Source organism: Puntigrus tetrazona, unplaced genomic scaffold (genome assembly GCF_018831695.1).
Source record: "Puntigrus tetrazona isolate hp1 unplaced genomic scaffold, ASM1883169v1 S000001096, whole genome shotgun sequence".
NCBI lineage: Eukaryota > Metazoa > Chordata > Actinopteri > Cypriniformes > Cyprinidae > Puntigrus > Puntigrus tetrazona.
Window position 1 is genome coordinate 169,586 of NW_025048684.1, and position 25,805 is coordinate 195,390.

The following is a 25,805-nucleotide window of genomic DNA, read 5'->3' on the forward strand; positions in this document are numbered from 1 at the left end:
TCAAAGGCTTTAATCGACAATTAAATGACATTTATGCAAAGAGTCATTATTTGCTGTGTTGACCCTTCTTTTTCAGGACCTCTGCAATTCGACTGAGCATGCTCTCAATCAACTTCTGGGCCAAATCCTGACTGATAGCAACCCATTCTTTTATAATCACTTCTTGGAGTTTGTCATAAGTAGTGGGTTTTTGTTTGTCCACCCGCCTCTTGAGGATTGACCACAAGTTCTCAATGGGATTAAGATCTGGGGAGTTTCCAGGCCATGGAGCAAAAATTTCAACGTTTTGGTCCCCGAGCCACTTAGTTATCACTTTTGCCTTATTGGCACGGTGCTCCATCGTGCTGAAAAATGCATTGTTCTTCACCAAACTGTTGTTGGATTGTTGGAAGAACTGCTGTTGGAGGGTGTTTTGGTACCATTCTTTATTCATGGCTGTATTTTTGGGCAAAATTGTGAGTGAGCCCACTCCCTTGGATGAGAAGCAACCTCTCACATGAATGGTCTCAGGATGCTTTACTGTTGGCATGACACAGGACTGATGGTAGCACTCACCTTTTCTCGGTGCAATCTTAGTAGCCACAATATCCTTGCCTGTGAAGCCATTTTTATGCCACGCAATGATGGCTGCACGCGTTACCATGGTTAACAATGGAAGAACGATGATTTCAAGCATCACCCTCCTTTTAACATGTCAAGTCTGTCATTCTAACCCAATCAGCCTGACATAATGATCTCCAGCCTTGTGCTCTTCAACATTCTCACCTGAGTTAACAAGACGTTTACTGAAATGATCTCAGCCGGTCGTTCAATGACAGCAATGAAATGCAGTGGAAAGTTTTTTTCAGGTTTAAGTTCATTTTCATGGCAAAGAAGGACTATGCAATCCATCTGATCACTCTTCATAACATTCTGGAGTATATGCAAATTGCTATTACAAAAACTTAAGCAGCAACTTTTCCAATTTCCAATATTTATGTCATTCTCAAAACCTTTGGCCACAACTGTACATATACTGTTGATACACATTTCTTTCATAAACTCCAATTTTCTATTAATACACAATTGCAAACCTTTCCAAAACAATCTTGAGTAAATGAGAAAAGAAAGATGCTAAATAGTTTTGTTTTGTTTACCAAAGTTGACAGCTATACGAAATGTTAAGCTTAAAAATTTCCAAATGTAATAAATTCTATAAAGTAGTTTGTAAGACACTTCCTTCATTTTGATACATTTATTTGGCAGTATTAATTCTTTAACACAAGAGATATAACCAAATAAAGAAGAGCAAAGGACACAGAACAAAGAGCATTTGTTAAAATCGTATTAATTAATTGTTGTCTTAAAAAAAAATACAGTGTGACTTCTGGAGGCTTTTCCACTCAACCATGGTAAGCCTGGAGGAAATTATTAACCGCTTAAAACTTAAGTCCAGACATCCAGGCGCTTCATCTAGCCGGTCTTGGCTGTGATAAGTGGTACTTCTTGGTGTCTTTCCCACTCGACCATGGTAACCCTGGAGGAAACTTTTAAGCGTGTAAGCATCCATGTGCGACTTCTCGGACGACTTTTTCACTCGACCCCACCATCCTGGTAAAATTTTTAAGCGTTCAAAACCTAACACCAGAGATCCAGGTGCTTCATCGAGGCAATCTTGTCCGAGTTAAGTTCAACTTCTTAGACGGTTTTTCACTCGACCATGGTAACCCTGGAAGAAATTTGTAAGCGTTTAAAACCTAAGTCCAAACATCCAGGAGCTTCGTCCAGCCGATATTGGCCACGTTAGGAGCAAATTCTGTGACAACCTTTTGACTCGACCCCCGCCACGCTCGATTAAATTTTTAAGCATTTAAAGCCTAAGCCCAGACATCCAGGCGCTTCATCCATGCGATATTGGCCAGGAAAAGTGCGAGATCTCATACACTTTTCCGCTCGACCACAGTAACAATGAAAGAAAAGAAATTTGTAAGCGTTCAAAACCTACACCCAGGCTCACAGACTAACCCCATATCTGTAACACATCACTGGGCATGATTTTATTTAGTAATGGCCCAGGAGTACAGTTTTCTTTAAGGCTTGGGCCCACAAACTCCCCCCATTACTACAACATTTTTGTTGGCATGATCTTGGCTGGGTCAAGACTTCTAGGAGGCTTTCCCGCTCGACCATGGCAACCCTGGAAGAAATTTTTAAGCGTTCAAAACCTACATCCAGGCTCACAGACTAACCCCAGAATAGCTACATATTACTGCGTATGACTTTATTCAATAGAGAACTGGGCCCAGAAACTCAACCCATTACTATAACACTTTTATGGGCATGATCTTGGCCGAGTTAAATATGACTTCTCGTAGGCTTTCTTACTCAACCATGGTAACCCTGGAAGAAACTTTTAAGCATTCAAAACCTATGTCCAGACATCCAGCCTCACAAACTAACCCTGTAACAGTAACAAATTACTGGGCATGACTTTATTCAGTAAAGGCCTGGGCCCACAAACTCACCCCATGACTATCACAATTTTATGGACATGATCTTGGCCGGGTTAAGTGTGACTTCTCGTAGGCTTTCCCACTCGACCATGGTAACCCTGGAAGAAATTTTTTAAGCGTTCAAAACCTAAATTCAGACATCCAGGCTCACAGACTAACCCCATAACAGTAACACATTACTGGGCATGATTTTTCACTAAAAGGCCCTGTATTACAGTTTTTTTTAAGGCATGGGCCAACAAAGTCACCCCATTACTATAACACTTTTATGGGCATTATCTTGGCCGGGTTAAGCATGACTTCTCGTAGGTTTTCCCACTCGACCATGATAACCCTGGAAGAAATATTAAAGCGTTCAAAACCTAAATCCAGACATCCAGGCTCATAGACTAAACCCATAACAGTAACACATTACTGGGCATGATTTTATTCAGTAAAGGCCTGGGCCCACAGACTCACCCCATTACTACAAAACTATTATGGGCATGATCTTGGCCGAGTTAAGTGTGACTTCTCGTAGGCTTTCCCACTTGACCATGGTAACCCTTGAAGAAATTTTTAACATTTCAAAACCTAAATCCAGACATCCAGGCTCACAGACTAACACCCTAACAGTTACACATTACTGGGCATGATTTTATTCACTAAAGGCCCTGTATTACAGTTTTCTTTAAGTTCTGGGCCCACACATTCCCCCCATTACTATAACAATTTTATGGGCATAATCTTGGCCAAGTTATGTCGACTTCTCATAGGCTTTCCCACTCGACCATATTAACCCTGGAAGAAATTTTTAAGCGTTCAAAACCTAAATCCAGATATCCAGGCTCACAGACTAACCCCATAACAGGAACACATTACTGGGCATGATTTTATTCACTAAAAGCCCTGTATTACAGTTTTCTTTAAGGCCTGGGCCCACAAACTCACCCCATTACTATGACACTTTCATGGGCATGATCTTGGCCGGTTAAGTGTGACTTCTCGTAGGTTTTCCCACTCAACCTTAGTAACCCTGGAAGAAATATTGAAGCATTCAAAACCTAAATCCAGACATCCAGGCTCACAGACTAACCCCATAACAGTAACACATTACTGGGCATGATTTTATTCACTAAAGGCCTGGGCCCACAGACTCACCGCATTACTATAGCACTAATATGGGCATGATCTCGGCCAGGTTAAGTGTGACTTCTCATAGGCTTTCCCACTCGACCATGTTAACCCTTGAAGAAATTTGTAACACATTTCAAAACATAAACCCAGATATCCAGGCTCAAGACTAACTCCATAACAATTACACATTACTGGGCATGATTTTACTCAGTAAAAGCCCTGTATTACAGTTTTCTTTAAGGCCTGGACCCACAAACTCAACCCATTACCATAACACATTCATGGGCATGATCTTGGCCGGGTTAAGTGTGACGTCTTGTAGGTTTTCCCACTCGACCATGGTAACCCTGGAAGAAATTTTTAACACTTCAAAAACTAAGTCCAGATATCCAGGCTCAAGACTAACTCCATAACAGCAAGACATTACTGGGAATGATTTTATTCAGTAAAGGCTTGAGACCAGAAACTCACCCATTACTATAACACGTTTATGGGCATGATCTTGGCAGGGTTAAGCGTGACTTCTCGTAGGCTTTCTTACTCGACAGTGGTAACCCTGGAAGAAACTATTAAGCATTCAACGCCTACGTCCAGACATCCAAGCACACAGACTAACCCCTTAACAGTAACACATTACTGGGCATGATTTTATTCAGTAAAGGCCTGGGCCAACAAACTCACCCCATTACTATAAAACTTTTATGGGAATGATCTTGGCCGGGTTAAGTGTGACTTCTCGTAGGCTTTCCCACTCGACCATGGTAACCCTGGAAGAAATTTTTAACACTTCAAAAACTAAGTCCAGATATCCAGGCTCAAGACTAACCCCATAACAGCAAGACATTACTGGGCATGATTTTATTCAGTAAAGGCCCTGTATTACGGTTTTCTTTAAGGCATGGGCCAACAAACTCACCCCATTACTATAACACATTCATGGGCATGATCTTGGCCGGGTTAAGTGTGACTTCTCGTAGGTTTTCCCACTCAACCTTAGTAACCCTGGAAGAAATATTGAAGCATTCAAAACCTAAATCCAGACATCCAGGCTCACAGACTAACCCCATAACAGTAACACATTACTGGGCATGATTTTATTCACTAAAGGCCTGGGCCCACAGACTCACCGCATTACTATAGCACTAATATGGGCATGATCTCGGCCAGGTTAAGTGTGACTTCTCATAGGCTTTCCCACTCGACCATGTTAACCCTTGAAGAAATTTGTAACATTTCAAAACATAAACCCAGATATCCAGGCTCAAGACTAACTCCATAACAATTACACATTACTGGGCATGATTTTACTCAGTAAAAGCCCTGTATTACAGTTTTCTTTAAGGCCTGGACCCACAAACTCAACCCATTACTATAACACATTCATGGGCATGATCTTGGCCGGGTTAAGTGTGACGTCTTGTAGGTTTTCCCACTCGACCATGGTAACCCTGGAAGAAATTTTTAACACTTCAAAAACTAAGTCCAGATATCCAGGCTCAAGACTAACTCCATAACAGCAAGACATTACTGGGAATGATTTTATTCAGTAAAGGCTTGGGACCAGAAACTCACCCATTACTATAACACGTTTATGGGCATGATCTTGGCAGGGTTAAGCGTGACTTCTCGTAGGCTTTCTTACTCGACAGTGGTAACCCTGGAAGAAACTATTAAGCATTCAAAGCCTACGTCCAGACATCCAAGCACACAGACTAACCCCTTAACAGTAACACATTACTGGGCATGATTTTATTCACTAAAGGCCCTGTATTACACTTTTCTTTAAGGCCTGGGTCCACAAACTCACTCCATTATTATGACACTTTCATGGGCATGATCTTGGCCGGGTTAAGTGTGACTTCTCGTAGGTTTTCCCACTCGACCATGGTAACCCTGGAAGAAATATTGAAGCATTCAAAACCTAAATCCAGAAATCCAGGCTCACAGACTAACCCCAAAACAGTTACACATTACTGGGCATGATTTTATTCAGTAAAGGCCTGGGCCCACAGACTCACCCCATTACTATAACACTATTATTGGCATGATCTTGGCCGGGTTAAGTGTGATTTCTCGTATGCATTCCCACTTACACCGTGGTAACCCTGGAAGAAATATTGAAGCATTCAAAACCTAAATCCAGACATCCAGGCTCACAGACTAACCCCATAACAGTTACACAATACTGGGCATGATTTTATTCAGTAAAGGCCTAGGCTCTGTTGGGAAAAATCTTTGTTGTTTCCCTCCCAGGTTCAGGTCTGTCAATGATGAGACTTACTCTTAAATTTAAAATCTTAAGTTTAATAAAGTCAGAATAATTGAGACTGAGCTCAGGATACAGAACAACAGCATCAAGACATGCAGGGCAGTCCTGTATGCTCACACTACATTTCACTCAATATTTATATTCTTGTGTTTGGGTCTTCCTCCCATTCAGGGTGTCCTTCACAGAACCAGGTGCAGTTGTTTCTTCTCGACCAGTAGATGAGCTCAGCAGTCTCCATATCTTGTTTCTGTAGATAAGACATTTTGTACAGCACATACACACATAATATCAAAATGGAAAAACACATAATATCAAATGGAAAAACACAGAGCCTTTATGAGGCCTGGGCACAGTGCTTCTAATGAGTAAAACCTGTAAAACATAAATCCTTTAAAACATAAATCCCACAATTCCCTCTCTTGATCTCTCTAAAAGAGATCACAACCTTTGCTCCACTTCTTCCTCACAGTGAATCACCTGGTATAAGTCAAATTCTCACAGGCAATCTTTTCCTTTTTCCCTTACCAGAGTTAGTTTTGCTTCTCCCCCACCCCTTATGACATCTCTTTTGTGTCTGCCCTGAGTCCCTCCCTCTCTTGTTCCATTCCACAGTATCAACGTTATTATTACTACAACAATTCCCACCCCCAACATGTGACAACCTTGTTAACATTATCCCTCGTGATTTAGCACCAGAATTATTATCTGCTTGTTGTTTGTCTCCCTCCTCAGGTTGGTCTGTTGCTGTTTCCCCGTCTTCCGTCTCTTCTCCCTCTCTCTGACCTTCTCGAAGGTCAGCTCGAACTGTTGTCAGAGACCTGCTAGGGGCAGAACAGAAACAGCAAGCAGACAAGTGAAACCATGTGTTACCTTTTCCAGCCAACTGTACGCAGTGCGAGGTTCGCGCAGTTATTTTCATGGGCTCTGACCACCTGGGGGCAGACCATTTTCATTTCATTTGTTTCAGCCTCACCCACTGCTCGTCAGGTCCTCTTTTCGTGTCCAATTCCTGTTGCTCTATTTCAGGCCAAAACTTCTGTGGGGAAAATTTGTTAATAACAGCTCTTACTTTTTGTTGGTAGGCCTTAGGTGTATCAGTGTACCCATCCCCAGGCATTGGTGCCCAGGGGCCAGGAAATTGGCGTCCAGTGGTTAATTCAAAAGGAGTAAATCCAGTGGTTCTGTTTATTGAACATCTCACAGACATTAAAGCTATTGGTAATGCTTCTACCCAATTCACAGAAGTGCTTGCACAGATTTTGGCTATTTTGTTTTTTTATGGTCAGGTTCAGTCGTCCAACTTTACCTTGACTCTTATTATGGTATACTCCTCCATATTAGTAGAAGGATGCAGCTTGCTCTCTAATTATAAACTCAACACTCGTCTTTGTTAAAATTGTTTCTGTTATAGCACACCACTCACAGTTTTGCCCATGGTTGTCACATCTAAATCTAAAGGTTGGCCATAGTCTGGGGTTTGTAGAGCAGCAGCCTTTGCCATGTCCCCTTTTAGGATAATGAAGGCCTGTTCAGCCTCTGTTGTCCAATTCAATTCACCCTTACTGTTTTTCATTCCAATTTCCTTCACTAAAGTTCTCATAAAAGCTGTTCTTTCAGTGTAATTCACAATATACTGTCTGCTGTAACCTATTAGGCCCAGAAAAGACAACATATCTTTCACATTTTTGGGTTTTGGGTGGTTTAGTATGGCTTGTTTGGTGTCATTTGTCATAGAGGTTCCCTGTCGACCCACTAATCGTCCTAGAAAAGTGACCTCTGGCCTGCAGACTTGTAACTTTTGTTTGCTTGCCTTGTCAGACAGGTGGCAGCAGATGTACATGCAATTAGCAAATCATCTACATATTTAACCACAATTGTGTTGGTATCGACTGTCAGATTGTCCAGCAGCTTTCTTAGCTCTTGGTTGAAAATGCCAGGGCTCAAAATGAAGCCTTGTGGTAATCTGGTGTAAGTGTACTTCCGGCCGTTTTATGTGAAGTCAAACACGTCCCTACTCTTCTCTGCTAAATGTATACAGAAAAATGCATTTGCCAGATCTATACAGCAGAAGTCGGTGTGTTCTGGGGTCAATCTGGTTAAAATGGTGTAAGGATTTGGAGTGGGCAGTGGTGTTGTCAGAACCCTCTCATTTATTTTTCTCAGGTCATGGACCATTCTTTATTTCCTGTGGAGTGTTTAATGACAGGCAGTATTGGGGTGTTCCATTCAGATGTGCTCTCACACAGCACTCCCTTGTTCAATAGACTCTGAATGGTGGGGGCAATACCAGTCATGGCCTCACAATTATGTCTATACTGTCTCTCCTTTACCACTGTTGTTTTGTCTATTTCAAAAGACACTGGCTGAATATCACAATAAATAACCCACATCCTCACTTCCTGTTGACCATAACTTTTCTGGTAGTTTGGCTAACATCTCTTCTGCCCCTGGCCCATCCATTACAGCATTAGTCTTTTCTCTGTTTGACCTTAACTCTCGTACCTGCCCTCACATATTTCCTCTATGTGTAGTCTGTGACCTCCTGTCATGTGCGATCTTTCCCAACCCTGTCTCTCATCTTCCCAATCTGCTGCCTGTTTTAGTCTTTTTTTTACCATGGGGCCTAAGGCCTTGGCTCCATGGTGTTTACTGATCATTAACGAAATGTGTGGTACAGAGACAGTTTTCATTTCAAACCAGTCATATTGTTCCTTACTTAACCTTACTTCCACAGCTACCCCTTCCTTTCCAATGTATATGACTGAGCCTTTCAGGTTGGTATGTCTTTGATCTACATATTGGCTAAACTCTGTTGCATAAACCTCATCATTACTTTTGTCATAGTATAAAGTACAGTGTAATGGGTCAGAAACTGGCAGGAAGTGTCTCAACAGGTCTGGTCTCTGGTTTATCAGCTGCCTAAAGTTGGTTTGTTCTGGATGCAGCACTCTGACCCAATAAATGTCCACTCCCACTCTTCCTGTTGTAGTTAATACCCATTGACCAGCTGCAGGTACTAGACCACCCTTAATGGAACAGTTTTGTGTTTTTCCATTTGGAAAAGTTAAAATTATGCCCTCTGGGCTACACAGAATTTTCACCCCCAATTTTACTAACAGGTCTCGTCCGAGCAGAGCAGAAGGCACACTGGCAGAGCATAGGAAAGTCCTTTCTCAACCATTCCAGCCTTATTGTATAAAAGTATGCCCCAGTGTCCACTAAGGCCTGTACTGGCTGTCTGTTGACCAGTATAGTTAGGTAGGGCTCAGCCTCAGCCCCCTTACAGGTTCTCTGTGGGTCTCGTCAACAGTCGCCTGGTCTGCCTGGCCCCAGACTGGGCTTTGTCTGGGCACCTGTTGGTTGGCAGACCACGGGACATTTCTGGGGACACCTCTTCCTCTTCCCTGAGGCCCTCCTCTGACAGGAGCCCGTCCCCGTGCAGGAGGTTGTCCCCGTCTATTCAGTGGGCAGTCTTTTCTCCAGTGATCACCTGCTCCGCACAGATAACACCCCTGCTCTCTCCCTGGTCTCCCGTAATTCCCCCTATAATTTTGGTTTTCCCACCCATTTCCATAAGGTGGCCAGTCCGGCAGCGGGTCATATGGATAATCATATGGGCCCTGAGGCTGATAGTTTGCTGCCCCTTGTGACACTTCCTGTCCCTTCATCCCCTGATTCATTACAGGCATTTGCATAGCTCCCTCTCTAGGCTTCTTTTTATTCTTTTCTTTTTCTGCCCTTTATTTGCAATTTTAGTAGCTGTGTTTTCAGTTTTTCTACCTCAGAATCCTCCCTTTCTTGTTTTTCCATGGCTTTGTCTACATAGTAAATGAAATACCTGGCCCATGTCTCTCCACTACCCCCACACATTTCTGGACTGTTTTCTACTTGTTGTTTTGCTTTTTCTGGAACTCCCTTCACTACTGCCTGCCTGTAAAACTCTTTACAGATGTCACTGCAATCTGGGTGCTGCCCTGTCCTTTCTTCCCATTCAGCTTCTGTCCTATGCAGATATGCTGATGCAGATTCTTCTGCTCCTATCTTAAATTTTATAGATTGATAAGTAATTTTTGGTGTTGGATATAGGTTTGTAAGAGCCCTGCTTATTTGGGTAATTACTTTGGACAGTGGTTTCTCATTGGCCATGTCTTCTATTCTAGCTTCATCCTCTAAAGTAGTCATCTGGGTTCTGGTAAGCAGATGTCCCATTAGGGCCCTAAAGTCCCCTATTGCTAGTTCATTACCATGGGTTAATGTGGTGAGTTTATTTAACCATCTCATTCCTCCCTTAGTTAGATCTGGCAATTTCTGCAGTACTGCATTCATGTCTGCATTTCCCCATGGTCTATACTCTGGATTCTGTTGTCCTCCTATCCTGTACAGTGGATACTGGGTTGGGTATGTTGTTCTAACCCCATGTCTTTCTTTAAATTTAAGGCTTGTAATAAGGTTGCTCCTGATGCACCTCCTTCTCCTTTGTGGGGCTGGTAGCTGTACCAGCCCTCTGTTGGGCCTGTGCCGCCTGTTTAAAACCCCAGTCTATGTCCAGCTCATATCCAGTGATTGTTACACTATCCTTTTCTTCACCCTGCCCTTTAGCTAGGCTTAGCCCTTTCATTGAATCTTCCCTACATTCTTCTCTGATTTCCCTTTCCCTTCTTTCCAGTTCTGTCCTCATCATTCTGACATTTTCCTCCTCATGTATACTTTCTCCTCCATACGGACTACCTACTCTGCTTCAATATGCTGCCTCCTCCTTATCCACACCCGTCAGTCTCTTCCTTTCTCCAGTCAGCTGCCCTACGTGTCGCTCTAATTCCACTACTTCCTGAGTTCTCTGAAGTATTTCTCTGTCTAAACTACTGTTAATGATTGAACTCATGGGTTGTTTTGTCAGTTCTTCATTTATTAGCTCTCTTACTCTTTTTTCTTCTTCTAACCTAGCCTCCTCACTTTGTTCTACCTCAACTGTTCCTCCTGTCAGGACAAACCTTCCATTTTTATTTGCCTGTTTGGTTGTCGTCGACACTTCCCCTGCCACAACATGCATCACAGGCAGCATTAAAGGAGCGGAAGGGGACTTTTCTGCATAAGGGGGGGGCCTAGGTTTTTCTTCTTCTGATTGTTTCTCATTAATAGCTGCAATTTTTACCCTGCAGACCATGACACTTTTTATTCTGCTCCATATTCTAGTCTGATAGGCCTTTTCTTTCACCTCTTTTTCTAATTTCCCTTTAGTAAAAAATGTTGCAGCTTGCCTGTTCTGTACTGCCATTTTATGCTCTTTCTTCTTCTCTCATTATGGCCCTTAATAGTTCCCCTTTGTTCTCAGTGGAATTGTCCCACCCATTAATACACTCTAATTGCTTCCATGCCTTTTCTAATTCTCTTGTCACCCTTGGTTTTTCTTTAATTTCAGCCTGTGCCAACATTTGTCTACTCAATTTATCCCATACTTCCTTATAGGTAGTCATTTTATCAGTTTATATTTTACTCTAGTCCAATAACACTTCTCACAATTTGGATTATGACCAAACAGTCTGCACCATCAGGTTATTGGGGTGTTTGTATGTCTAACTTTTCTATGCTTCCTTATGGGTACTAATTGGCTTTTTATTATATAATAACACCACCTATTTTCCCAGGATCAATGTCCTTAATACAGAAACCACTGTGTGTGTACTGCTTCTTTCACTCTTGTTTTATTTTTGTCATTCAGTGTCCCAATCTCTTGGGCTCATACATTCAGCTTTCTCCGCACTTGAGGCCAAACCCTCGCGTCCGTTCCTACCGGGTCACACTTAAGTGACGGGTCAGAGAGGGTGCGCGACAATTTGGTCTCAAAATACTCGAGATCAGCTTATCTCATTCACACACACACTCAGGTACACACACAGATCGATATAACACCACACTTACAATATTTCTTATACCTTTTTGTACCACGCCGGGTTTTACAAACTGTATTTTACCACGCTGGGTTTCACAAACTGCAACTTACCACGCCGGGTTTCACAAACTGTAGAGTACCACGCCGGGTTTCACGAACTGTAAGTTACCACGCCGGGTTTCACGAAATCACCCTTTTAGTGAATTTCAACCTTGCCAGGACATTAATTTTACAGCTCAACCATGCCAGGAAATTAATACTACAGTTCAACCTTGCCAGGAAATTACTTTTGCAGTTCAACCTTGTCAGGAAATTACTTATACAGTTCAACCTTTCTAAAAGGACATTACCATTTTTCTATTCATTTTGACTGCATTTACTTCTTTAAATCCTTTGAATTCGTCAATTATTCTGATTTCAATATACAAAAAACCACTGGTGCCTCCACCACTTCAACCAGATAATTTAGAGTAATCAATCCTGCAGTTCTTTTATGAAAAAGGTGACTGCTTACCTGTCTTGTTGTTCAGCTGATGGTTGAAGCAGAGGATTCCCAGCAGAGACCTCGTCTCAGACAGATCCGGTGCCCCTCCAAATTGTTGGGAAAAATCTTTGTTGTTTCCCTCCCAGGTTCAGGTCTGTCAATGATGAGACTTACTCTTAAATTTAAAATCTTAAGTTTAATAAAGTCAGAATAATTGAGACTGAGCTCAGGATACAGAACAACAGCATCAAGGCATGCAGGGCAGTCCTGTATGCTCACACTACATTTCACACAATATTTATATTCTTGTGCTTGGGTCTTCCTCCCATTCAGGGTGTCCTTCACAGAACCAGGTGCAGTTGTTTCTTCTCGACCAGTAGATGAGCTCAGCAGTCTCCATATCTTGTTTCTGTAGATAAGACATTTTGTACAGCACATACACACATAATATCAAAATGGAAAAACACATAATGTCAAATGGAAAAACACAGAGCCTTTATGAGGCCTGGGCACAGTGCTTCTAATGAGTAAAACCTGTAAAACATAAATCCTTTAAAACATAAATCCCACAGCTCATAGACTCACCCCATTACAATAACACTATTATGGGCATGATCTTGGCCGGGTTAAGTGTGAATTCTCATTTGCTTTCCCACTCGACCATGGTAACCCTGGAAGAAATATAGAAGCGTTCAAAACCTAAATCCAGACATCCAGGCTCACAGACTAACCCCATAACTGTTACACATTACTGGGCATGATTTTATTCAGTAAAGGCCTGGGCCAACAGACTCACCACATTACTATAAAACTTTTATGGGAATGATCTTGGCCGGGTTAAGTGTGACTTCTCGTAGGTTTTCCCACTCGACCATATTAACCCTGGAAGAAATTTTTTGCGTTCAAAACCTAAATCCAGACATCCAGGCTCACAGACTAACCCCACAACAGGAACACATTACTGGGCATGATTTTATTCACTAAAGGGCCTGCATTACAGCTTTATTTAAAGCCTGGACCCACAGACTCACCCCATTACTATAACACTTTCATGTGCATGATCTTGGCCGGGTTAAGTGTGACTTCTCGTAGGTCTTCCCACTCGACAATGGTAACCCTGGAACAAATATTTGAGCGTTCAAAACCTACGTCCAGACATCCAGGATCACAGACTAATCCCATAACAGTAACACATTACTGGGCATGATTTTATTCAGTAAAGGCCTGGGCCCACAAACTCACCCCATTATTACAACACTATTATGGGCATGATCTTGGTCGACTTAAGTGTGACTTCTCGTAGGCTTTCCCACTCGACCATGGTAACCCTGGAACAAATATTTGAGCGTTCAAAACCTAAGTCCAGACATCCAGGCGCACAGATTACCCCATAACAGCTACACATTACTGCGTATGACTTTATTCAGTAAAGGCCTGGGACCAGAAACTCAACCCATTACTACAACACTTTTATGGGCATGATCTCGGCAGGGTTAAGCTTGACTTCTCATAGGCTTTCTTACTCGACAATGGTAACCCTGGAAGAAACTTTTAGGCATTCAAAGTCTACGTCCAGACATCCAAGCACACAGACTAACCCCTTAACAGTAACACATTACTGAGCATGATTTTATTCACTAAAGGCCCTGTATTACAGTTTTCTTTAAGGCCTGGGCCCACAAACTCACCCCATTACTATGACACTTTCATGGGCATGATCTTGGCCGGGTTAAGTGTGACTTCTCGTAGGTTTTCCCACTCGACCATGGTAACCCTGGAAGAAATATTGAAGCATTCAAAACCTAAATCCAGACATCCAGGCTCACAGACTAACCCCATAACAGTTACACATTACTGGGCATGATTTTATTCAGTAAAGGCTTGGGCCCAGAAACTCACCCCATTTCTATAACACTATTATGGGCATGATCTTGGCCATGTTAAGTGGGACTTCTCGTTTGCTTTCCCTCTCGACCATGGTAACCCTGGAAGACACTTTTAAGCATTCAAAGCCTATGTCCAGACATCCAAGCTCACAGACTAACCCCTTAACAGTAACACATTACTGGGCATGATAAAGGCCTGGGCCAACAGACTCAACCCATTACTATAAAACTTTTATGGGAATGATCTTGGCCGGGTTAAGTGTGACTTCTCGTAGGCTTTCCCACTCGACCATGGTAACCCTGGTAGAAATTTTTAACATTTCAAAAACTAAGTCCAGATATCCAGGCTCAAGACTAACCCCATAACAGTTACACATTACTGGGCATGATTTTATTCAGTAAAGGCCTGGGCCAACAGACTCACCCCATTACTATAAAACTTTTTTGGGAATGAACTTGGCCGGGTTAAGTGTGACTTCTCGTAGGCTTTCCCACTATACCATGGTAACACTGGAAGAAATTTTTAAGCGTTCAAAACCTAAATATAGACATCCAGGCTCACAGACGAACCCCATAACAGTAAAACATTACTGGGCATGATTTTATTCAGTAAAGGCCTGGGCCCACAGACTTACTCCATTACTATAACACAATTAGGGGCATGATCTTGGCCGGGTTAAGTGTGACTTCTCGTAGGCTTTCCCACTCAACCATGGTATCCCTGGAAGAAGTTTTTAAGCGTTCAAAACTTACATCCAGACATCCAGGTTCACAGACTAACCCCATAACAATTACACATTACTGGGCATAATTTTATTCAATAAAGGCCCTGTATTACGGTTTTCTTTAAGGCATGGGCCAACAAACTCACCCCATTACTATAACACATTCATGGGCATGATCTTGGCCGGGTTAAGTGTGACGTCTTGTAGGTTTTCCCACTCGACCATGGTAACCCTGGAAGAAACTTTTAAGCATTCAAAGCCTACGTCCAGACATCCAAGCACACAGACTAAGTCTATATATCCAGGCTCAAGACTAACCCCATAACAGCAAGACATTACTGGGAATGATTTTATTCAGTAAAGGCCTGGGACCAGAAACTCACCCATTACTATGACACGTTTATGGGCATGGTCTTGGCAGGGTTAAGCGTGACTTCTCGTAGGCTTTCTTACTCGACAGTGGTAACCCTGGAAGAAACTTTTAAGCATTCAAAGCCTAAGTCCAGACATCCAAGCACACAGACTAACCCCTTAACAGTAACACATTACTGGGCATGATTTTATTCAGTAAAGGCCTGGGCCAACAGACTCACCCCATTACTATAAAACTTTTATGGGAATGATCTTGGCCGGGTTAAGTGTGACTTCTCGTAGGCTTTTCCACTTGACCATGGTAACCCTGGAAGAAATTTTTAACACTTCAAAAACTAATTCCAGATATCCAGGCTCAAGACTAACTCCATAACAGCAAGACATTACTGGGAATGATTTTATTCAGTAAAGGCCTGGGACCAGAAACTCACCCATTACTATAACACGTTTATGGGCATGATCTTGGCAGGGTTAAGCGTGACTTCTCGTAGGCTTTCTTACTCGACAGTGGTAACCCTGGAAGAAACTTTTAAGCATTCAAAGCCTACGTCCAGACATCCAAGCACACAGACTAACCCCTTAACAGTAACACATTACTGGGCATGATTTTATTCAGTAAAGGCCTGGGCCCACAGACTCACCCCATTACTATAACACTATTATGGGCATGATCTTGACCGGGTTAAGTGTGACTTCTCATAGGCTTTCCCACTCGACCATGGTAACCCTTGAAGAAATTTTTTACATTTCAAAAACTAAGTCCAGATATCCAGGCTCAAGACTAACCACATAACAGCAAGACATTACTGGGCATAATTTTATTCAGTAAAGGCCCTGTATTACGGTTTTCTTTAAGGCATGGGCCAACAAACTCACCCCATTACTAGAACACATTCATGGGCATGATCTTGGCCGGGTTAAGTGTGACGTCTTGTAGGTTTTCCCTCTCGACCATGGTAACCCTGGAAGAAACTTTTAAGCATTCAAAGCCTACGTCCAGACATCCAAGCACACAGACTAAGTCCAGATATCCAGGCTCAAGACTAACCCCATAACAGCAAGACATTACTGGGAATGATTTTATTCAATAAAGGCCTGGGACCAGAAACTCACCCATTACTATAACACGTTTATGGGCATGTTCTTGGCAGGGTTAAGTGTGACTTCTCGTAGGATTTCTTACTCGACAGTGGTAACCCTGGAAGAAACTTTTAAGCATTCAAAGCCTACGTCCAGACATCCAAGCACACAGACTAACCCCTTAACAGTAACACATTACTGGGCATGATTTTATTCAGTAAAGGGCTGGGCCAACAGACTCACACCATTACTATAAAACTTTTATGGGAATGATCTTGGCGGGTTAAGTGTGACTTCTCGTAGGCTTTCCCACTTGACCATGGTAACCCTGGCAGAAATTTTTAACACTTCAAAAACTAATTCCAGATATCCAGGCTCAAGACTAACTCCATAACAGCAAGACATTACTGGGAATGATTTTATTCAGTAAAGGCCTGGGACCAGAAACTCACCCATTACTATAACACGTTTATGGGCATGATCTTGGCAGGGTTAAGCGTGACTTCTCGTAGGCTTTCTTACTCGACAGTGGTAACCCTGGAAGAAACTTTTAAGCATTCAAAGTCTACGTCCAGACATCCAAGCACACAGACTAACCCCTTAACAGTAACGCATTACTGGGCATGATTTTATTCAGTAAAGGCCTGGGCCAACAGACTCACCCCATTACTATAAAACTTGTATGGGAATGATCTTGGCCGGGTTAAGTGTGACTTCTCGTATGCTTTCCCACTCGACCATGGTAACCCTGGAAGAAATTTTTAACATTTCAAAAACTAAGTCCAGATATCCAGGCTCAAGACTATCCCCATAACAGCAAGACATTACTGGGCATGATTTTATTCAGTAAAGGCCCTGTATTACGGTTTTCTTTAAGGCATGGGCCAACAAACTCACCCTATTACTATAACACAATCATGGGCATGATCTTGGCCGGGTTAAGTGTGACGTCTTGTAGGTTTTCCCACTTGACCATGGTAATCCTGGAAGAAATATTGAAGCATTCAAAACCTAAATCCAGACATCCAGGCTCACAGACTAACCCCTTAACAGTAACACATTACTGGACATGATTTTATTCAGTAAAGGCCTGGGCCCACAGACTCATCCCATTACTATGTCACTATTATGGGCATGATCTCGGCCGGGTTAAGTGTGACTTCTCATAGGCTTTCCCACTCGACCATGGTAACCCTTGAAGAAATTTTTTACATTTCAAAAACTAAGTGGATCGCCACGTTAAGGTGGCGATCCTCCGAGGATCGCCACCTTAACGTGGTGGAGGGGTTTGAGTGCCTGAATGACCCTAGGAGCTAGGTTGTCCGGGGCTATATGCCCTGGTAGGGTCTCCCATGGCAAACAGGTCCTAGGTGACAAGCCAGACAAAGAGCGGTCCATGATACCCTTATGGAAAAGACCTTGAATGGAGTCGCGACGTCGCCCGGTATGGCGCAGCCGGGGCCCCGCCATGGAGCCAGGCCTGGGGCCGGGGCCGGCATGCGAGCGCCTGGTGGCCGGGTCTTGCCCCACGGGACCCGGCCGGGCTCAGCTCGAAACAGCGGCGTGGGGCCATCCCCCCGTGGGCCCACCACCTGCAGGAGAGGACCGTAAGGGGCCGGTGCCTTGTGGTTTGGGTAGCAGTCGAAGGCGGGGACCTCGACAACCCAACCCCTGGACTCAGAATCTAGTTTTAGGGACATGGAACGTCACCTCTCTGGGGGGGAAGGAGCCTGAGTTGTTGCGTGAGGTTGAGAGATACCGGCTAGAGATAGTCGGGCTCACCTCCACGCACTGCTTGGACTCTGGAACCCATCTTCTCGAAAGGGGCTGGACTCTTCACTACTCTGGTGTTGCCCGCAAGCGAGAGGCGGCAGGCTGGTGTGGGCTTGCTCATAGCTCCCCAGCTTAGCCGCCATGTGTTGGAGTTTAACCCGGTGGACAAGAGGGTCGCCTCCCTGCGACTTCGGGTTGGGGGAGGACTCTCACTGTCATTTGTGCCTACGGGCCGAATGGCAGTGTAGAGTACCCGGCCTTCTTGGAGTCCTTGGGAGGGGTGCTGGAAAGTGCTCCAACCGGGACTCTATCGTCCTGCTGGGGACTTCAACGCTCACGTTGGTGATGCTAGTGACACCTGGAGGGGCGTGATTGGGAGGAACGGCCCCCCCGATCTGAACCTGAGTGGTGTTCTGTTGTTGGAATTCTGTGCTAGGCACGGTCTGTCCATAACGAACACCATGTTCAAGCATAAGGGTGTCCACCAGTACACCTGGCATCAGGACACCCTAGGGCGGAGGTCGATGATCGACTTTGTGGTTGTATCATCTGATCTCCGGCCGCATGTCTTGGACACTCGGGTGAAGAGAGGGGGAGCTGTCAACTGATCACCACCTGGTGGTGAGTTGGATCCGTTGGCGGGGGAGGAGGCCGGACAGACTTGGCAGGCCCAAACGTACCGTGAGGGTCTGTTGGGAACGTTTGGCAGAGACCCCTGTCAGGGAGATCTTCAACTCCTGCCTCCGGCAGAACTTTGACCGGATCCCGAGGGAGGCTGGAGACATTGAGTCCGAGTGGACTATGTTCTCTACCTCTTTGGTCGACGCAGCCGCCCAGAGCTGTGTGCCGTAAAGTCTCCGGTGCATGTCGTGGCGGCAACCCCGAACCCGATGGTGGACACCGGAAGTAAGGGATGCCGTCAAGCTGAAGAAGGAGTCCTATCGGGCATGGTTGGCCCGAGGACCCTGAGGCAGCTGACAGGTACCGTGGGCCAAGCGGACTGCTGCCCGGTGGTTGTGCAGGCAAAAACTCGGGTCTGGGAGGAGTTCGGGAGGCCATGGAAAATGACTATCGGACGGCCTCAAAGAGGTTCTGGCAAACCGTCCGACGCCTCAGAAAGGGAAAGCAGTGCCCTGCCAACACCGTATATAGTGCTGATGGGAACCTGCTAACCTCGACTGGGGATATTGTCGGGCAGTGGAAGGAATACTTTGAGGACCTCCTCAATCCCGTCAACACGTCTTCCACTGACGGAGCAGAGGCCGGGGATCCGGGGGGGGACTCGACCATTACCCTGGCTGAGGTCACTGAGGTGGTTGAGAAGCTCCTCGGTGGCAAGGCACCAGGGGTGGACGAGATCCGCCCGGAATACCTCAGGTCTCTGGATGTTGTGGGGCTGTCTTGGCTGACACGCCTCTGCAGTATCGCGTGGGACGCGGGGAAAGTGCCTCTGGACTGGCAGACGGGGTGGTGGTTCCTCTTTTTAAGAAGGGGGACGGGAGGGTGTGCTCCAACTATAGGGGGATCACACTTCTCAGCCTCCCTGGGAAAGTCTATGCCAGGGTACTGGAGAGGAGAATCCGCCCGATAGTTGAACCTCGGCTTCAAGAGGAACAATGCGGGTTTCGCCCTGGACGTGGAACACTGGACCAGCTCTATACCCTCTCCAGGATGCTGGAGGGTTCCTGGGAGTTTGCCCAACCAGTCTACATGTGTTTTGTGGATTTGGAGAAGGCATTCGACCGGGTTCCTCGTGGTGTCCTGTGGGGGGTGCTCTGGGAATATGGGGTAAGGGGCCCTTTGCTAAGGGCTGTCCGATCCCTGTATGATCAGAGCAGGAGCTTGGTTCGCATTGCCGGCATTAAGTCAGACTTGTTTCCAGTGCATGTTGGACTCCGACAGGGCTGCCCTTTGTCACCGGTCCTGTTCATTATTTTTATGGACAGGATTTCTAGGCGCAGTCAGGGGCCGGAGGGGGTCTGGTTTGGTGACCACAGGATAGCTTCTCTGCTTTTGCTGATGATGTTGTTCTGTTGGCTGCATCTGGCCAAGACCTACAGTGTGTGCTGGGGCGGTTTGCAGCTGAGTGTGAAGCGGCAGGGATGAAAATCAGCACCTCCAAGTCTGAGGCCTTGGTCCTCAGTCGGACAAGGGTGGCTTGCCCCCTTCAGGTTGGTGGGGAGCTCCTGCCCCAGGTGGAGGAGTTTAAGTATCTTGGGGTCTCGTTCACGAGTGAGGGAAGGATGGAACGAGAGATTGACAGGCGGATCGGTGCAGCTTCTGCAGTAATGCGGTCGCTGTACTGGTCTGTCATGGTGAAGAAAGAGCTGAGCCGCAAGGCGAAGCTCTCGATTTACCGGTCGATCTTCGTTCCTACTCTCACCTATGGTCATGAGCTTTGGGTCATGACCGAAAGAATGAGATCCCGGATACAAGCGGTCGAAATGAGTTTCCTTCGTAGGGTGGCTGGGCGCTCCCTCAGAGATAGGGTGAGGAGTTCAGTCACTCGGGAGGAGCTCGGAGTAGACCCGCTGCTCCTCCACATCGAGAGAGGCCAGCTGAGGTGGCTCGGGCATCTGTTCCGGATGCCTCCCGGACGCCTCCCAAGGGAGGTGTTCCAGGCATGTCCCACCGGGAAGAGGCCCCGGGGAAGACCTAGGACACGCTGGAGGGACTATGTCTCTCGGCTGGCCTGGGAGCGCCTCGGTGTCCCCCCGGAAGAGCTGGAGGAAGTGTCTGGGGAGAGGGAAGTCTGGGCGCCCCTGCTTAGACTGTTGCCCCCGCGACCCGCCCCGGATAAGCGGAAGAAAAAGAAGAAGAAGAAACCCATTGCTAGTCCAGACATCCAGGATCACAGACTAACCCCATAACAGTAACACATTACTGGGCATGATTTTATTCAGTAAAGGCCTGGGCCCACAGACTCATCCCATTACTATAACACTATTATGGGCATGATCTCGGCCGGTTAAGTGTGACTTCTCATAGGCTTTCCCACTCGACCATGGTAACCCTGGAAGAAATATTGAAGCATTCAATACCTAAATCCAGACATCCAGGTTCACAGACTAACCCCATAACAGTTACACATTACTGGGCATGATTTTATTCAGTAAAGGCCTGGGCCCACAAACTCACCCCATTATTACAACACTATTATGGGCATGATCTTGGCCGGGTTAAGTGTGACTTCTCATAGGCTTTCCCACTCGACCATGGTAACCCTTGAAGAAATTTTTTACATTTCGAAAACTAAGTCCAGATATCCAGGCTCAAGACTAACCCCATAACAGCAAGACATTACTGGGAATGATTTTATTCAGTAAAGGCCTGGGACCAGAAACTCACCCATTACTATAACACGTTTATGGGCATGAGCTTGGCAGGGTTAAGCGTGACTTCTCGTAGGCTTTCTTACTCGACAGTGGTAACCCTGGAAGAAACTTTTAAGCATTCAAAGCCTACGTCCAGACATCCAAGCACACAGACTAACCCCTTAACAGTAACACATTACTGGGCATGATTTTATTCAGTAAAGGCCTGGGCCAACAGACTCACCCTATTACTATAAAACTTTTATGGGAATGATCTTGGCCGGGTTAAGTGTGATTTCTCGTAGGCTTTCCAACTATACCATGGTAACTCTGGAAGAAATTTTTAAGCGTTCAAAACCTAAATATAGACATCCAGGCTCACAGACTAACCCCATAACAGTAACACATTACTGGGCATGATTTTATTCAGTAAAGGCCTGGGCCCACAGACTCACTCCATTACTTTAACACTATTAGGGGCATGATCTTGGCGGGTTAAGTGTGACTTCTCGTAGGCTTTCCCACTCAACCATGGTAACCCTGGAAGAAGTTTTTAAGCGTTCAAAACCTACACCCAGACATCCAGGCGATATTGGCCAGTTTAAGTGCGACTTCTCGGACGCTAATCCACTCGACCATGGTAACCCTGGAACAAATATTTGAACGTTCAAAACCTACGTCGAGACATCTAGGCTCACAGACTAACCCCATAACAGTAAGACATTACGGGGCATGATTTTATTCAGTAAGGGCCCTGTATTACAGTTTTCTTTCAGGCCTGGGCCCACAAACTCACCCCATTACTATGACACTTTAATGGGCATGATCTTGGCCGGGTTAAGTGTGACTTCTCGTAGGTTTTTCTACTCGACCATGGTGACCCTGGAAGAAATTTTTAAGCGTTCAAAACCTAAGTCCAGACATCTAGGCGCTTCATCCAGGCGATATTTGCCAGTTTAAGTGCGACTTTCGGACGCTAATCCACTCGACCATGGTAACCCTGGAACAAATTTTTAAGCGTTCAAAACCTAGATCCAGACATCCAGGCTCACAGACTAACCCCATAACAGTAACACATTACTGGGCATGATTTTATTCAGTAAAGCCCTGGGCCCACAGACTCACCCCGTTACTATAACAGGCATGATCTTGGACGGGTTAAGTGTGACTTCTCGTAGGCTTTCCCACTTGACCATGGTAACCCTGGAAGAAATTTTTAAGGGTTCAAAACCTAAATCCAGACATCCTGGCTCACAGACTAACCCAATAACAGTAACACATTACTGGGCATGATTTTATTCAGTAAAGGCCTGGGCCCACAAACTCACCCCATTATTACAACACTATTATGGGCATGATCTTGGCGGGTTAAGTGTGACTTCTTGTAGGCTTTCTTACTCGACCATGGTAACCCTGGAAGAAACTTTTAAGCGTTCAAAACCTAGATCCAGACATCCAGGCTCACAGACTAACCCCATAACAGTAACACATTACTGGGCATGATTTTATTCAGTAAAGCCCTGAGCACACAGACTCACCCATTTACTATAACAGGCGTGATTTTGGCCGGGTTAAGTGTGACTTCTCGTAGGCTTTTTTACTCGACCATGGTAACCCTGGAAGAACCTTTTAAGCGTTCAAAACCTACGTCCAGACATCCAAACACACAAAGTAACCCCTTAACAGTAACACATTACTGGGCATGATTTTATTCAGTAATGGCCTGGGCCAGCAGACTTACTCCATTACTATAACACTATTAGGGGCATGATCTTGGCCGGATTAAGTGTGACTTCTCGTAGGCTTTCCCATTCGACCATGGTAACCTTGGAAGAAGTTTTTAAGCGTTCAAAACCTAAGTCCAGACATCCAGGCAATATTGGCCGGTTTAAGTGCGACTTCTCGGATGTTAATCCACTCGACCATGGTAACCCAGGAACAAATATTTGAACGTTCAAAACCTACGTCCAGACATCCAGGCTCACAGACTAACCCCATAAAAATAACACATTACTGGGCATGATTTTATTCAGTAAAGGCCCTGTATTACAGTTTTCTTTAAGGCATGGGCCCACAAACTCACCCCATTACTATGACACTTTCACGGGCATGATCTTGGCCGGGTTAAGAGTGACTTCTCTTAGGTTTTCCCACTCGACCATGGTAACCCTGGAAAAAATATTGAAGCATTCAAAACCTAAATCCAGGCATCCAGACTCACCCCATAACAGTTACACATTATTGGGCATGATTTTATTCAGTAAAGGCCTGGGCCCACAGACTCACCCCATTAGTATAACACTTTTATTGGCATGATCTCGGCCGGGTTAAGTGTGACTTCTCATAGGCTTTCCCACTCGACCATGGTAACCCTTGAAGAAGTTTTTTACATTTCAAAAACTAAGTCTAGATATCCAGGCTCAAGACTAACCCCATAACAGCAAGACATTACTGGGAATGATTTTATTCACTAAAGGCCCTGTATTACAGTTTTCTTTAAGGCTTGGGCCCACAAACTCACTCCATTACTATAAAACTATTAGGGGCATGATCTTGGCCGGGATAATTGTGACTTCTCATAGGTTTTCCCACTCGACCATATTAACCCTGGAAGAATTTTTTAAGCGTTCAAAAACTAAATCCAGACATCCAGGCTCACAGACTAACCCCATAACAGGAAAACATTACTGGGCATGATTTTATTCACTACAGGGCCTGTATTACAGCTTTCTTTAAAGCCTTGACCCACAGACTCACCCCATTACTATAACACTTTCATGGGCATGATCTTGGCCGGGTTACGTGTGACTTCTCGTAGGTTTTCCCACTTGACCATGGTAACCCTGGAACAAATATTTGAGCGTTCAAAACCTACGTCCAGACACCCATGGTTACAGACTAATCCCATAACAGTAACACATTACTGGGCATGACTTTATTCAGTAAAGGCCTGGGCCCACAAACTCACCCCATTATTACAACACTGTTATGTGCATGATCTTGGTCGACTTAAGTGTGACTTCTCGTAGGCTTTCCCACTCGACCATGGTAACCCTGGAGGAAATTTTTAACACTTCAAAAACTAAGTCCAGATATCCAGGCTCACAGACTAACCCCATAACAATAACACATTACTGGGCATGATTTTTATTCAGTAAATGCCTGGGCCCACAAACTCACCCGTTATTACAACACTATTATGGGCATGATCTTGGCCGGGTTAAGTGTGAATTCTCATTTGCTTTCCCACTCGAAAATGGTAACCCTGGAAGAAATATAGAAGCGTTCAAAACCTAAATCCAGACATCCAGGCTCACAGACAAACCCCATAACTGTTACACATTACTGGGCATGATTTTATTCAGTAAAGCCCTGGGCCAACAGACTCACCACATTACTTTAAAACTTTTATGGGAATGATCTTGGCCGGGTTAAGTGTGACTTCGTAGGCTTTCCCACTAGACCATGGTAACCCTGGAAGAAATTTTTTAGCATTCAAAACCTAAATCTAGACATCCAGGCTCACAGACGAACCCCATAACAGTAACACATTACTAGGCATGATTTTATTCAGTAAAGACCATGTATTACAGTTTTCTTTAAGGCATGGGCCCACAAACTCACCCCATTACTATAAGACTTTTATGGGCATGATCTTGGCCGGGGTGAAGCTTGACTTCTTGTAGGTTTTCCCACTCGACCATCGTAACCCTGGAAGAAATTTTTAAACGTTTAAAACCTAAATCCAGACATCCAGGCTCATAGACTAACCCCATAACAGTTACACGTTACTGGGCATGATTTTATTCAGTAAAGGCCTGGGCCCACAGACTCACCCCATTACTATAACAGGCGTGATCTTGGCGGGTTAAGTGTGACTCTCGTAGGCTTTCCCACTCGACCATGGTAACCCTGGAAGAAATTTTTAAACGTTTAAAACCTAAATCCAGACATCCAGGCTCACAGACTAACCCAATAACAGTAACACATTAGTGGGCATGATTTTATTCAGTAAAGGCCTGGGCCCACAGACTCACCCCATTACTATAACAGGCGTGATCTTGGCGGGTTAAGTGTGACTTCTCGTAGGCTTTCCCACTCGACCATGGTAACCCTGGAAGAAATTTTTAAACGTTTAAAACCTAAATCCAGACATCCAGGCTCACAGACTAACCCAATAACAGTAACACATTAGTGGGCATGATTTTATTCAGTAAAGGCCTGGGCCCACAAACTAACCGCATTATTACAACACTATTATGGGCATGATCTTAGCCGGGTTAAGTGTGACTTCTCGTAGGCTTTTTTACTCGACCATGGTAACCCTGGAAGAAACTTTTAAGCATTCAAAACATACGTCCAGACATCCAAACACACAGACTAACCCCTTAACAGTAACACATT